The sequence below is a fragment of the Phyllopteryx taeniolatus genome, chromosome 7 (assembly GCF_024500385.1).
Source record: "Phyllopteryx taeniolatus isolate TA_2022b chromosome 7, UOR_Ptae_1.2, whole genome shotgun sequence".
Taxonomy (NCBI): domain Eukaryota; kingdom Metazoa; phylum Chordata; class Actinopteri; order Syngnathiformes; family Syngnathidae; genus Phyllopteryx; species Phyllopteryx taeniolatus.
Window position 1 is genome coordinate 11,768,657 of NC_084508.1, and position 11,367 is coordinate 11,780,023.

The following is an 11,367-nucleotide window of genomic DNA, read 5'->3' on the forward strand; positions in this document are numbered from 1 at the left end:
AAAGCCAGCATCTGTGATGGTATGGGGCTGTGTTAGTGCCAATGGCATGGGTAACTTACACATCTGTGAAGGCACTATTAATGCTGAAAGGTACATACAGGTTTTGGAAAAACATATGCTGCCATCCAAGCAACGTCTTTTTCATGGACGCCCCTGCTTATTTCAGCAAGACAATCCAAACCACATTCTGCACGTGTTACAACAGCGTGGCTTCATAGTAAAAGAGTGTGGGTACTACGGGTACTAGACTGGGCTGCCTGCAGTCCAGACCTGTCTCCCATTGAAAATGTGTGATGCATTATGAAGCGTAAAATACGACAACGGAGACCCCGGACTGTTGAAAAGCTGAAGCTGTACATCAACCAAGAATGGGAAAGAATTCCACCTTCAAAGCTTTAACAATTGGTGTCCTCAGTTCCTAAACGGTTATTGAATGTTGTTAAAAGAAAAGGTGATGTAACACAGTGGTAAACATGACCCTGTCCCAGCTTGTTTGGAACGTGTTGCAGCCATAAAATTCTAAGTTAAGGATTATTTGCTAAAAACAATAAAGTTTATCAGTTTGAACATTAAATATCTTGTCTTTGTAGTGTATTCAATTAAATATAGGTTGAACATGATTTGCAAATCATTGTATTCTGTTTTTATTTATGTTTAACACGTCCAAACTTCATTGGATTTGGGGTTGTATATTTGGCCAATGATTTTATGATTCATTCTATGATTCTGATTCTGATAAGTGAGTAAATTTCATTCATATAGTACCTTTCACAGAGATAACTTACAAAAGGTCTGCACATAATTTAAAATATAGTCATATATACAGTATATACATAGTTCAAATTCATAACATTTTACAATACAACAAATCAAGAAATATTCTAGTCATACTGGAATGCCTGCCTAAATAACAGTTTTTAACTTCATTTAAAAAAAAAGTCCACTGTAAAGGCCAGTGTGTACACATTGAACAAAACCCCCCGCATACGAAGCATGCAACAAAACAGGAGCAAACATACAATACATAAATAATACAAATATTAAAGGTTACATCACTTTACACTAAAATGAGGGTATCCTCCACATTAATCCTGTGGCATCAATTAATGTACTTATTTAATGATGGACACACCTCCAATGTAGAATATTTACATCATATTGAATTGTGTATGCATTGATTGAAATTTACAGCAGATTTTACTTCAATGTGTTTATTTTTGTTGTTTAGTCAAATTGCTTACAAACCAAATTTCGTTTATGTTTTTGTGTGTGGCGTTGATACAGTGCCATGATGACAATCCCAATTGTGCCTCCTAAGAGCGAAAAAGCAAAATTAAGTCGCTTGAAGCAGCCACTGTAAATCCAGCCATCGTCACTTTGAATGTAGTGAACGTTTGTGGAGTGAACAGTCTTCATAGCGGTACCAATTTCTCTTCTAGGGCACCGCGGAGTAGACGACCGCATATCCCCCTGACTCCCTGGTGTGACAACCCCCATTAGCCTGTCTGTGTAAATCCCCTCCCCCACCCCCTTCCACGCACACATGCACAGACCCTCAGGGCAGACTGAGGTCACAGTGCTTTGTCGTGCACTAGGATGTGTGGGAGCAGTGCCAGCTATGTACGTATGTACAGTGAGGAATCAGCTAGTGTGGGGACGTACGATTCCATTTCCTTAATATCCATCTTAAGATCCATGAAGTGCACTAGTAAGACAATTCAGAACACTAATAGAACGAATGTCTTACTTGAATGTTTTTTTCCTTTTCTTTTTTCCCGCTACTGCTTTCCATTACTACATGACATTTCTGAACACTAAATGCGCAACTTTGGCAAACTATGTTACTAGTGAGGCCAAACTACTAGTGGACATTTTTATTAGTCACCAAGAGGTTGCTAGTGCATGGCACATGCTTACAAGTTAGGCCTAGTTGTGTTACTAGTGCAGCACAGTAATTTACGAGTAAGGGTTAATTACATACTAGTAGGTCAAAAAAATGGAATGAAGACAAAGTAGATAGATAGATAGATAGATAGATAGATAGATAGATAGATAGATAGATAGATAGATAGATAGATGAACAGATGTACAGATAGCCAGCTTGCTAGGGAGCTAGATAGAGTGATAGATCGATGGAAAATATTAAACGGTAGCTATACAATAGCTAGTTCAATGACAAATATCAAACATCGAATCAATAAAGTAAAAGTCTTTTTACTTTCTTTTTACTACAGACACAATTTAAAAAGTACACAAGCTAGTAAGACACGGTCATTCTACTAGTGCACTGAATGATCTTACTTGTGATGACATGGAGTGTACCTTAAGCTGGAGATCGAATAAAAGAGGGCTTTCCAGTGTTGGAAAGCACGTGCATGCGTTTAAACCTTCGCACTGGTGCCACCTAGGCGTGTTTTTGGCACGGTGACAGCGTTCACGCCGATGATGCAATTTCCACGAGCATCCTACTCCTTGCTTATCAAGCTCAAGAGAAAGTGACAGGAGGAAGTAGGCTACCACAAAGCCTGTTAGCCAGGCAGCTAGCGGGCCGCTGTCACATCTCCTGCAAGCGGCGTCATGGTAATTTGACTCCGTGTGAGCACAGCGAAGCCAATATGTCGCGGTGGCCGGTGAAGGAAGCGGAGATGATGACGGGGTGGAGCGTGCCGGATAAAAGGAAGGAAGGGTGGCGGGAAAGGAGTGGCGGGGTGGGGGGTGGGGGGACGACATCAAATGAAACCATATGTTTCACCGCCTGCTCTCGTCGCCGTTTGCGGTCGCGGCCTAATACCAAACAGCAAAGGGCACCGCAGCCATTTTCTTCTCCCCCATCCTCATGGTTAGCAGCCAGTGAAGACGAGGATGTGGCGATGACATTCCAGTCATGCCTGGCTTGGATCAATGATGGAGGAAATTCCTTTGCCGAAACAGCCATCTACTATTTCAAGCTACTTGTTTTCCTTCTAGCACGACGGATTATTGGTTAGCAGGTCTGCCTCACAGTTCTGGGATTCTGGGTTTGAATCTTAGCACGGGCTTTTTTGTGTGGGGTTTGCATGTTCTCCATGTGCTTGCATAAATTGTTTCAGAGTATTCCTGCTTCCTCCCACATTTCATTTGATTTCAAACGTGTCCGCTAAATGTGTGAAACCATGCCCCGCTCAGCAGTCAACTGCCAATCAAATACCTCTACAATAACCTGGAAAAATGGATGCTACTGCATCTAGCATCTTTCTGATGCCTACACATAACTTCATGTTTGACCCATGAAAATATTATCCGCTTAAAGCTTCCTGTGCCTGGAATATATCTCACGAGCTCGTCGCGGACCTGTTCCACGCCTGCGACAACGAGACGCTCTAAATCGGCCAAGCCAGCCCAAAGCCCCAGTCCACACATTGGCTGTTAAGTCAGGCCTTTTTAAAAAAAAAAAAACTGAAATGGTGAAAAACAGTTTAACGCCAAAGCTCCGCTATTGAGTACAACATAGTTTTCAGGCATCGCACGTTTTTAAGCAATTCAAACATGTAAAATGTATTTAGAAACAAACCTCTGAATTCATGTATCATGGTCTTTAAATTATCAAAATAATCAACATTGTGTCACTTCTCTGCCGTTTCTCATGGTTTTGATCGAAACATCAGTCTTTTTGTAAGCGCCCACGCAGTCGTGTACCACGTTCCCTGTTGGATTTCCTCCAAACCTGATGAGCTCTTTGACCCAGCCAGGCACATAAAGGGGCTTTTGAGTCGATGAAGGCCCCATCCTTACATTTGTCCAAATCAAGATGTGGAGGTGGAGAGCAAAGATGGACGGAGTGTGAGGAGAAGAGGGGGGGGGGCCGGCCAAAGGGGGCCAAGGCTGACTCAACGTGATTGGAGGGGTTGCTTTGTTATGGCCTGTTTTGGGCTTGCGTGATTCTCTTTTTCTGGAGCAAGACAAGGTCTTCCACTGCGCTGGCACACGCACGCACGCACGCACGCACAAACCATGCATTACTTGCCAAATTATTCAAGCTGTGATCAATTTGGATTTGGCTTCAACAAGGAAGCGAAATGGGGGGAATTCCTCCGCCGGTCGAAATTACAGCGCATTGTGCTTTTCTTTCCTGTCTAGGCTGGATGTCCGGGTGGAGCCCAGACCCAACAGGGGTGCCTGGCATCTGACTTCATCACCGCCAAAGCTGTTGCATAACAGGGGAGTGGGAAAGGCTTTGCTCTGCAGACGGCATGAAGGAGAGCAGGCGTAACATTTATGTCTTCGTCTTTTGACTTGGTGAAGCAGCATGTGGCTCATCGCTCAAAGTTATTTTTTTTTCTCACTGTTCCCAAGTAAATGAAGTAAACAACTGTTCGGGTCATGATAAGTCGGAGTGTGACAGCAGTTGCAACCTTTTATCCTGTATTCTGTACATCTACTCTGCAATTTCTCCTCTCAAATACAAAGACTTACTTACTTACTTACTTACTTATACTTTTGGTGTTTCCCAGTATTTACCACAGTAACAAAAAACCATAAAACATGTAATTGTTAAACTTAGACCTGTCTTCACTATCAAGGAGTAGAACCACATTTTGTAACGACTCTATCTGTACAAAAGTGTTGGGACACATACATAGGAGACGAGTGTAAGCACTTTAGTGATTGACATGCAGACTAACAAATGTCTTAGTGATGGAACCGACCAATGAGTGGTGCTGTCCGCCATGATTGGCTTGTGCACCCACCAATGACAGCAAATGAGATCCCAGTCAACGGCAGCGTAGCGCATTGAGATCCAGAGCTGCGGACCAAAAGAGAAATGTGAGTCACATTGCAATGGAAGAAAGCATGCTGACCGTGATAACGAAACCCCAGAAAACACAGACACACCCCGCCCACTTGCTACCAGTAATTTTTTCCACATAGTGTCATTCCCCCCCCCCCCCCCCCCCCCCCCCCCCCCCCACCTCCCCATCTAATTAGCAAGATAACACCCCTATATGTAAGCATGTGCTATATAAAAAGACCTCAAACGTTAACATATGGTCAGATTATTATTACATAGATCAGCTCACGTAGCGAGCGGGTGAAACTTTCCTTCAGCTGAGACACCTCCAGACCTCGAGGCGTACGAGTGGAATTAACTCTTGCCTCCCGTCGTCGTATACAACCCCATTGGCTTCTTGATTTTTCTTAACAATCATGTTAGGCAAAGATCATGTCCCACTTTGCTGCTCGGCGAGCACGATGAGTCAAGCCTGCTTGTGGCGTGCTCTCCATTTGAATAGAAAATAATGAATAAAAAGTGAGTCAGTCGGTTATTATCATCAGATTTAACGCCCACAACATACAAATGAAAATCAATACAAGGTCTTATAATGCACTTTTTTTTTCCCCCTCCCAAACTGCCTCTTTGAGCAGATGCAGCAGATATTTCTAAGGCATAGGTCAATAACCGCTTGAAATTGTTTTCCCGTGTCCAATGATCCGAGCCCAAATCGACAGCAGGGCCACACGTGTGCAGGAGAGGCCCGCTTGATAAAGAGGTGTGACAGGTCGAGCGACAGTGTGATGGCCGTGAGTCCACAGTGTCACACGAGCTCAACCTTGTGTGGGTCACTGACTTTCACGTATGAGCTCTAAATGGAATCCGGCAGCACGAGGAACTGAGGCTCGGTATCGAGCGGTGCTGGTCAAACTGGCGACAGACACACCGCCAATTGGGCCAAATTTGAGCATTTTGCATCCCTTGCGATCAAAGTTATTAAAAGCCTGATTATCTGATGTAAAGTTATTGACCACCGCTGACCTGAACTGAAACAATGCAAAACTTGTATTTGGCATTGCGCTGCCAGATGTACCCCAAAATATTAAATTATTATTTTTTTTTATTATTTCCTTAAAAAATAATAATAAATCAAAATCTAAATGAATCCGGCGGGAGCTGTGGGTGAGAAAGTTCAATCGAGTGGATGTCGTCAATAGTTTGCAAGACTGCCTGGTGGCGTAGTAGCCACTTCTAAAGGGACAGCCTGGGAATCAAACTTCCAACATCGAGTTTGTGGAAGGCATTTTCCCACAGGTATGTATAAATGTTTAGTTGCGTCTTCTTTGAGTAATTCAGCAGAACTGAAAGGCTAGCATGCTAGCTAATGTCAGCGCTACAGCCTGCCATCCATTTGACCTTTTTGCCATTAATCTGAGCAACAGAATAGTCAGTTTAATAGATTGTCCCTCATGATCATCCTCACTATGTTCAACTTTCCACCACATCTATTTTTGAATCAATTTACCTGTTGAAATGTAAATGATGTATTCCGTCTGGCTTTACCTCACATTACCATCTTCTTTTCAGCTGACACATCACTCATTCAAACTGGAGTGGTAGAAAAGAAGGCTACAATAATCATTTCCCTCAATTGCGCTGCCTTGTTCCAATGACATGTCAGGATCCTAACTTGATCCGTCACCATTATAAAATCCACAAAGACAGGTAAGCTATGTTAACTTCACCATTTAGCTAACCAATAGCTGGTCAAACAGAAACAAATTTTCATGTCGGTTATGTGTTGAATTGAGAAGACCATAAAGTGATTCACAATACAGAGACTTTTTTTTTTTTTTTTTTCTTCAAAAGCTTTGTTATTGTGAATGTAAGTTTGTACAGCTAACTAACACAAGTACACGTACTGTACTGAGTGCAAAGTTGCTAATGTGCAGATACATGCTGTGAGTAGGGACTCAACATGCCTTGCTTGAGTTCTTCCACAGTAACTTGCGACTTGCTTGAAACTTTAAATGAACTTGAGACTTAAGACTTGCACGTAAGTGATTTACTCCCACCTCTGCAGTACACAATATTTTGCTTGTCGTGTGTGGCCTCTCACATTTAAAAAATGGATTAAGCTGTTAAAAAAAGATCTGTATGTGTGTACCTCCGCTTAAGTACAAGGAAAGAATGAGGTGAGAGGAGCAACTCGATGCACAGCGTGCATAACGCGAAACACGCCACCCCACGGTCTTGGCTACAAGCATATGCATATTGGCAACACCGCACATGCGTCTTGGGGAGCAGAAAATAACGAGTGGAACATAAAAATCGATACGGCACAACCTTCTCCATCACTTGGTTTCATGGGTTAAAGCGCTTGACCCGAGACATCTGCTTTACTGTAAAGTCTCAGTGTATGTTTGTGCCCCAAGGGCTTCAAAGCGCCACATTAAACTTGAAAATGTGTTTGCGTTTGTGTGTGTGTGTGTGTGTGTGTGAGAAGAATATTCATATACAATATGTGCACATTGGAATCTAAAGCATCCTTCTTAAGTTCTGGAAAATAATCACAATGGAACCTACAAAGTGGAACGAGCCATTCCATAACGCTGGTTGTTTTAATTAGATTTTTTTCTTTTTTTATCCCCCTTTCTCCTATATAGGAAACAATGTAAAGTGAATCAGTGCTGTTCCTAAAGTATGTCGAAGAGTCACCATCATAAAAACTAACATTTTGAATTACTGTGGTGACTGTCACACAAGTATAAAGATACTAAATAAAACTAAAATAAAGCAAAACTACTTACCCTAAGACAATAACATCTATAAATCATGCTAATTTGGGTTATGAAACTAGTACGTCACGTTTATAGGGCACAAAACAGTAGTGCCTCTGTTGCCCTCAATCATGAGGTACAAGTTTCGTTCACAAAGATCTGTTAGAGGTAAATTAGCATACCACTTTGTTGGGTAAGGAACCATATTTGGTAACATATGTAGCTCAATTCGGACTTTAAACCATGTTAACATTCTTGATTGTGTCACAACAATAAAGAGACTGAAGAATTATACTTTCTAGTTCGTGTTCTTGCTGCCCCCGGTCTCCACTTGAATAACATACATGCTAATGTTAGCTTACCTTTTTGCTGTGTCTTAGCTCTGGATGCTGCAAACTGCTGCAATCTTATCCCCGTCAGTGTTCACTTTGCTGCAACTGTCCATTTTCTTAATGCCTTCATCTCCACTTGGGTAACACACTTGTAAACGTCATCCTACCTTGCTTTATTGCCACAATTCTGGTGAGTATTATGCTCCACATTCTCCACTTTGCTGCAGCGGATCATTTCATTGCGAACCTGAATCTCGTCCATAATGATTCACTCATTCTAACATTGACTTATCCTGTTGCTGTGACCCTGCAGTTTGATACTCCACAGTCTCCACTTTGCTGCAGTGTTCTATTTTCTTGCTGCACTCAGTCTCCTCTTGACTTGTCCCTCAGTTTTGGATGCTGCTGTAATACACTCCATAGTCTCCACTTTGCTGCAGCGGATCAAATGTTTGCTGCCCTCAGTCTCCTCTCGAATAATACAGTATATGCCGCACTATTATACTCCTTAGTTTCCACATTGCTGCACCTGTCCATTTTCTGGCTGCCCTCCATCTCCACTTGTATGACGCACTTGTAAATGTAAGCTTAACGTGTTGCTTTGCGACAATTCTAGGGAGTGTGATGTTCCTCATTCTCCACTGTGCTGAAGTGGATCGGTTTCTTGCTGCCCTCATTCTCCTCTCAAATGAGACACTCATGCTAACATTTGCTTACCCTGTTGCTGTGCCAGAGTTCTGGGCGCTGCGGTATGTTACGCTCCAGTCTCCACTTCACTGCAGCGGTCCATTTTCTTGCTGGCCTCAGTCTCCTCTTAGAAAACACACTTTAACTTACCTTGTTGAAAAGAAACAATTCATTGATTGCTCTGTAATGTTCCCCATGATCTATGAAGGAAATGTAGCGAAATGCCCAACCCTACGTGACATAACACTCAGGGATTGCCATGTTCAAAGAATTCCAACAATCTACAGGAATCACAGCGTGCAAACAAGGGTGCAAGCCCGAACCCGCGACGTCTTATCAGTCAGACAGCCGTGTGTCGGAGATGTGTGATTCATCTCCGGCTGACAGAAGCATATCCCGGGTTTGGGATTACTCTGGCAAACCTGTCAAATGAGAAGAGCTCAAGTGAACTCACCCTCTGCTACTCACTGCTTTTGCCCGCCATGGAGGAGCTGTAGGCTCCAGACACAACACCCCTCAAAACCCACCACTTGTGCGCCTGGACACAAAATCTGGCATGCATCGTGACAGGACGAAAACCTATGCAGGACTTACAGTATGCCGCAAAAAGCACATAGTAGGTATTTGAACATTTTGGTTTGAAGAAATTATTTAATGTGTATTGCCATCAAATTTAAACCTTGAAACCTTCGGGTGTGGCCAGAGCTTGACAGCAAACTTTGAAGATTCCTTATGAAACACCAAACTCTTTTAGCTTAACTTATCAAGCTCCGATCTCGATCAAAAAGTATTGTTAACCCTCTCATATGGGAATGATTGGATCGCTTCCGTTATTCAAACAGATGGATGATGCTAAATTGCAGAGAGTATATTTTCTGCACACTTGGTGGGTGTGGCATGAGCAAAGATCGGTGCGTCGCTGTTGACCATAAAACGGCAATAATATATTTTCTTGTACTAAAACAAATGACGACGGCATAATGCATAACCATTTCACAACACATACATCTCCCTTTTCCTCTTACGCTTGCAGTGGATATTTGTCTTCTCCTGTTCTTCTGCCCCTGACCTGACCTCAGGGCCAGCAGTGACTTCTCTGTTGGCCGAAACACTAACAAAAGCACTGACCGACATTACGTTTACAACCTAAATTCAGATATTTGTTCCATTGAAGTGTATTAATGTATCCCCAACATTCTGTTTGTCTTCATATAGTAGCGTTTCTTAGCTGCACTGCTTCCGGTACTTGTATGCGGATGTTCGATTTTTCGTCCAATCAGATTTCAGCCTCTATGTGCTGCCATGTCAATCTAATCTGCCCAGGACCTTCAGGATCAGTAGCGCTGGTCAATGTAATCTAAACTTTATTAGCAATGGGACTGTTTCTTTCAGCCATCAAATTTCAAATTTGCCTCACAGGCCCACAATAATTTTAATTCAGTTTCCTTTCTCTGATTGGTTGGTCAGAGCGAGCAAAGTTTGATGAGCAAAACACATCTTTAGTGATCTGCACACAAACATTTAATAACAACATCTGGTCAACATGAAGTACAGTGGTTCCTTGATTTACGATTGCCACAACTGGCTCAACTTCTCGCTTTGTGTTGCAAGGGAAAATTTAACTTATGATCAAGCTACAGAAATGTCGCTGTTTGAGGGAACTAGTGAAAAGTGGCTAAACTAAGGTACTGTAATGCCCTTGCATGTGGGCAAGGAGAGCCACAGTCGCCGATACACTTTCAGCCCTTTAATGAAGCTGTCAAACATACAAACACACAAAGAAAACACTCGCAAGGAACATGGAGCACAAGCTCATAATGAACTTGGTAAACAGATAACCCAAATGACTCTAGCTCTTGAATGCTCGCTAGGCCACGCCCCTTAAATGCACACATCAACACACGACTACTACATTCTGTGTGAGAGACCTTTGCCGTAAATACACTTTATAAAACTAGTTTGTTAATTTAGATAATACAAAAAAAAATAATAATAATTTGTTATTTCAGAAGTGTGTATGAAACAGGTAGCCCATTTCATTAATCACTACCCAAGTAGCTCTGAATTTCAAAAAGCTGGTTTCCAATATAGTGCTATATTTCTTTATTAAAAACGTAACAAAGACATTGTGGTGTTCTTTGGGGGTATGGAATTCATTTCAATGGGAAAAATGTACTTGATAAACACACAGTGTGAAATAAATGAAGGTGCCACATTTTAAAAAAAAATTCATGGCACGTTACTACATCAATATTGATTTTGAACAGCCATATATACTTTCGTGCTGTTATTTCGCTTTCTGTATAATATTGATGTTTACTTTAGTTGCTACTGTTCAAGATAGTTGTGGTATTAAGAAGTGGATTAAGTCCCAACTGAAGGCCCAAGTTCCAAATGCACTGCCTGCCACTGTTTGTTATAGATCCAAGCGACAGTTTCGATTGACAGTACTTAACAATATGTCTCTAACTGTGATTTACAGTGATATGTTACAAAGTAAACTCCGGCAAACGATTTAAAATAATCATTACATATCTCCTCCTGTTCCTGGGGTCAATACGCACACTAAGAGTGTGTGTTTCCCTTTAAGAAACCCCTACCGCGCGTTTAGCGGAGGGAGTAAGTGCAGGTCTGCGGAACAGCGGCTGAGGAGAGGAGAGGAGGGGAAAAAAAAAAAAATCCAGCCGAGGACGGTTTCAAGTTCCCCCGATAGAAACTGTGCCTGATTTGTGGCCAATGTTGGCGATGTAAAAAAAAAAAAAAAAAAAAAAAAAAAAAGTGAGGGAGGTGGGAGCGAGGGAGAGGGTGGGAGGGAGGG

The 11,367-nt window shown here is 42.2% G+C and overlaps 1 long non-coding RNA gene across 1 annotated transcript; it reads left to right on the forward strand.

The window, feature by feature from the left end:
- The first annotated feature begins 2,885 nt into the window (after positions 1–2,885).
- On the forward strand, positions 2,886–7,158 carry LOC133480847 (uncharacterized). Its single transcript, XR_009789379.1, has 3 exons — positions 2,886–2,990; positions 4,117–4,803; positions 6,338–7,158. It is a non-coding gene; the product is annotated as an uncharacterized LOC133480847 (long non-coding RNA).
- The last annotated feature ends 4,209 nt before the right edge of the window (positions 7,159–11,367 follow it).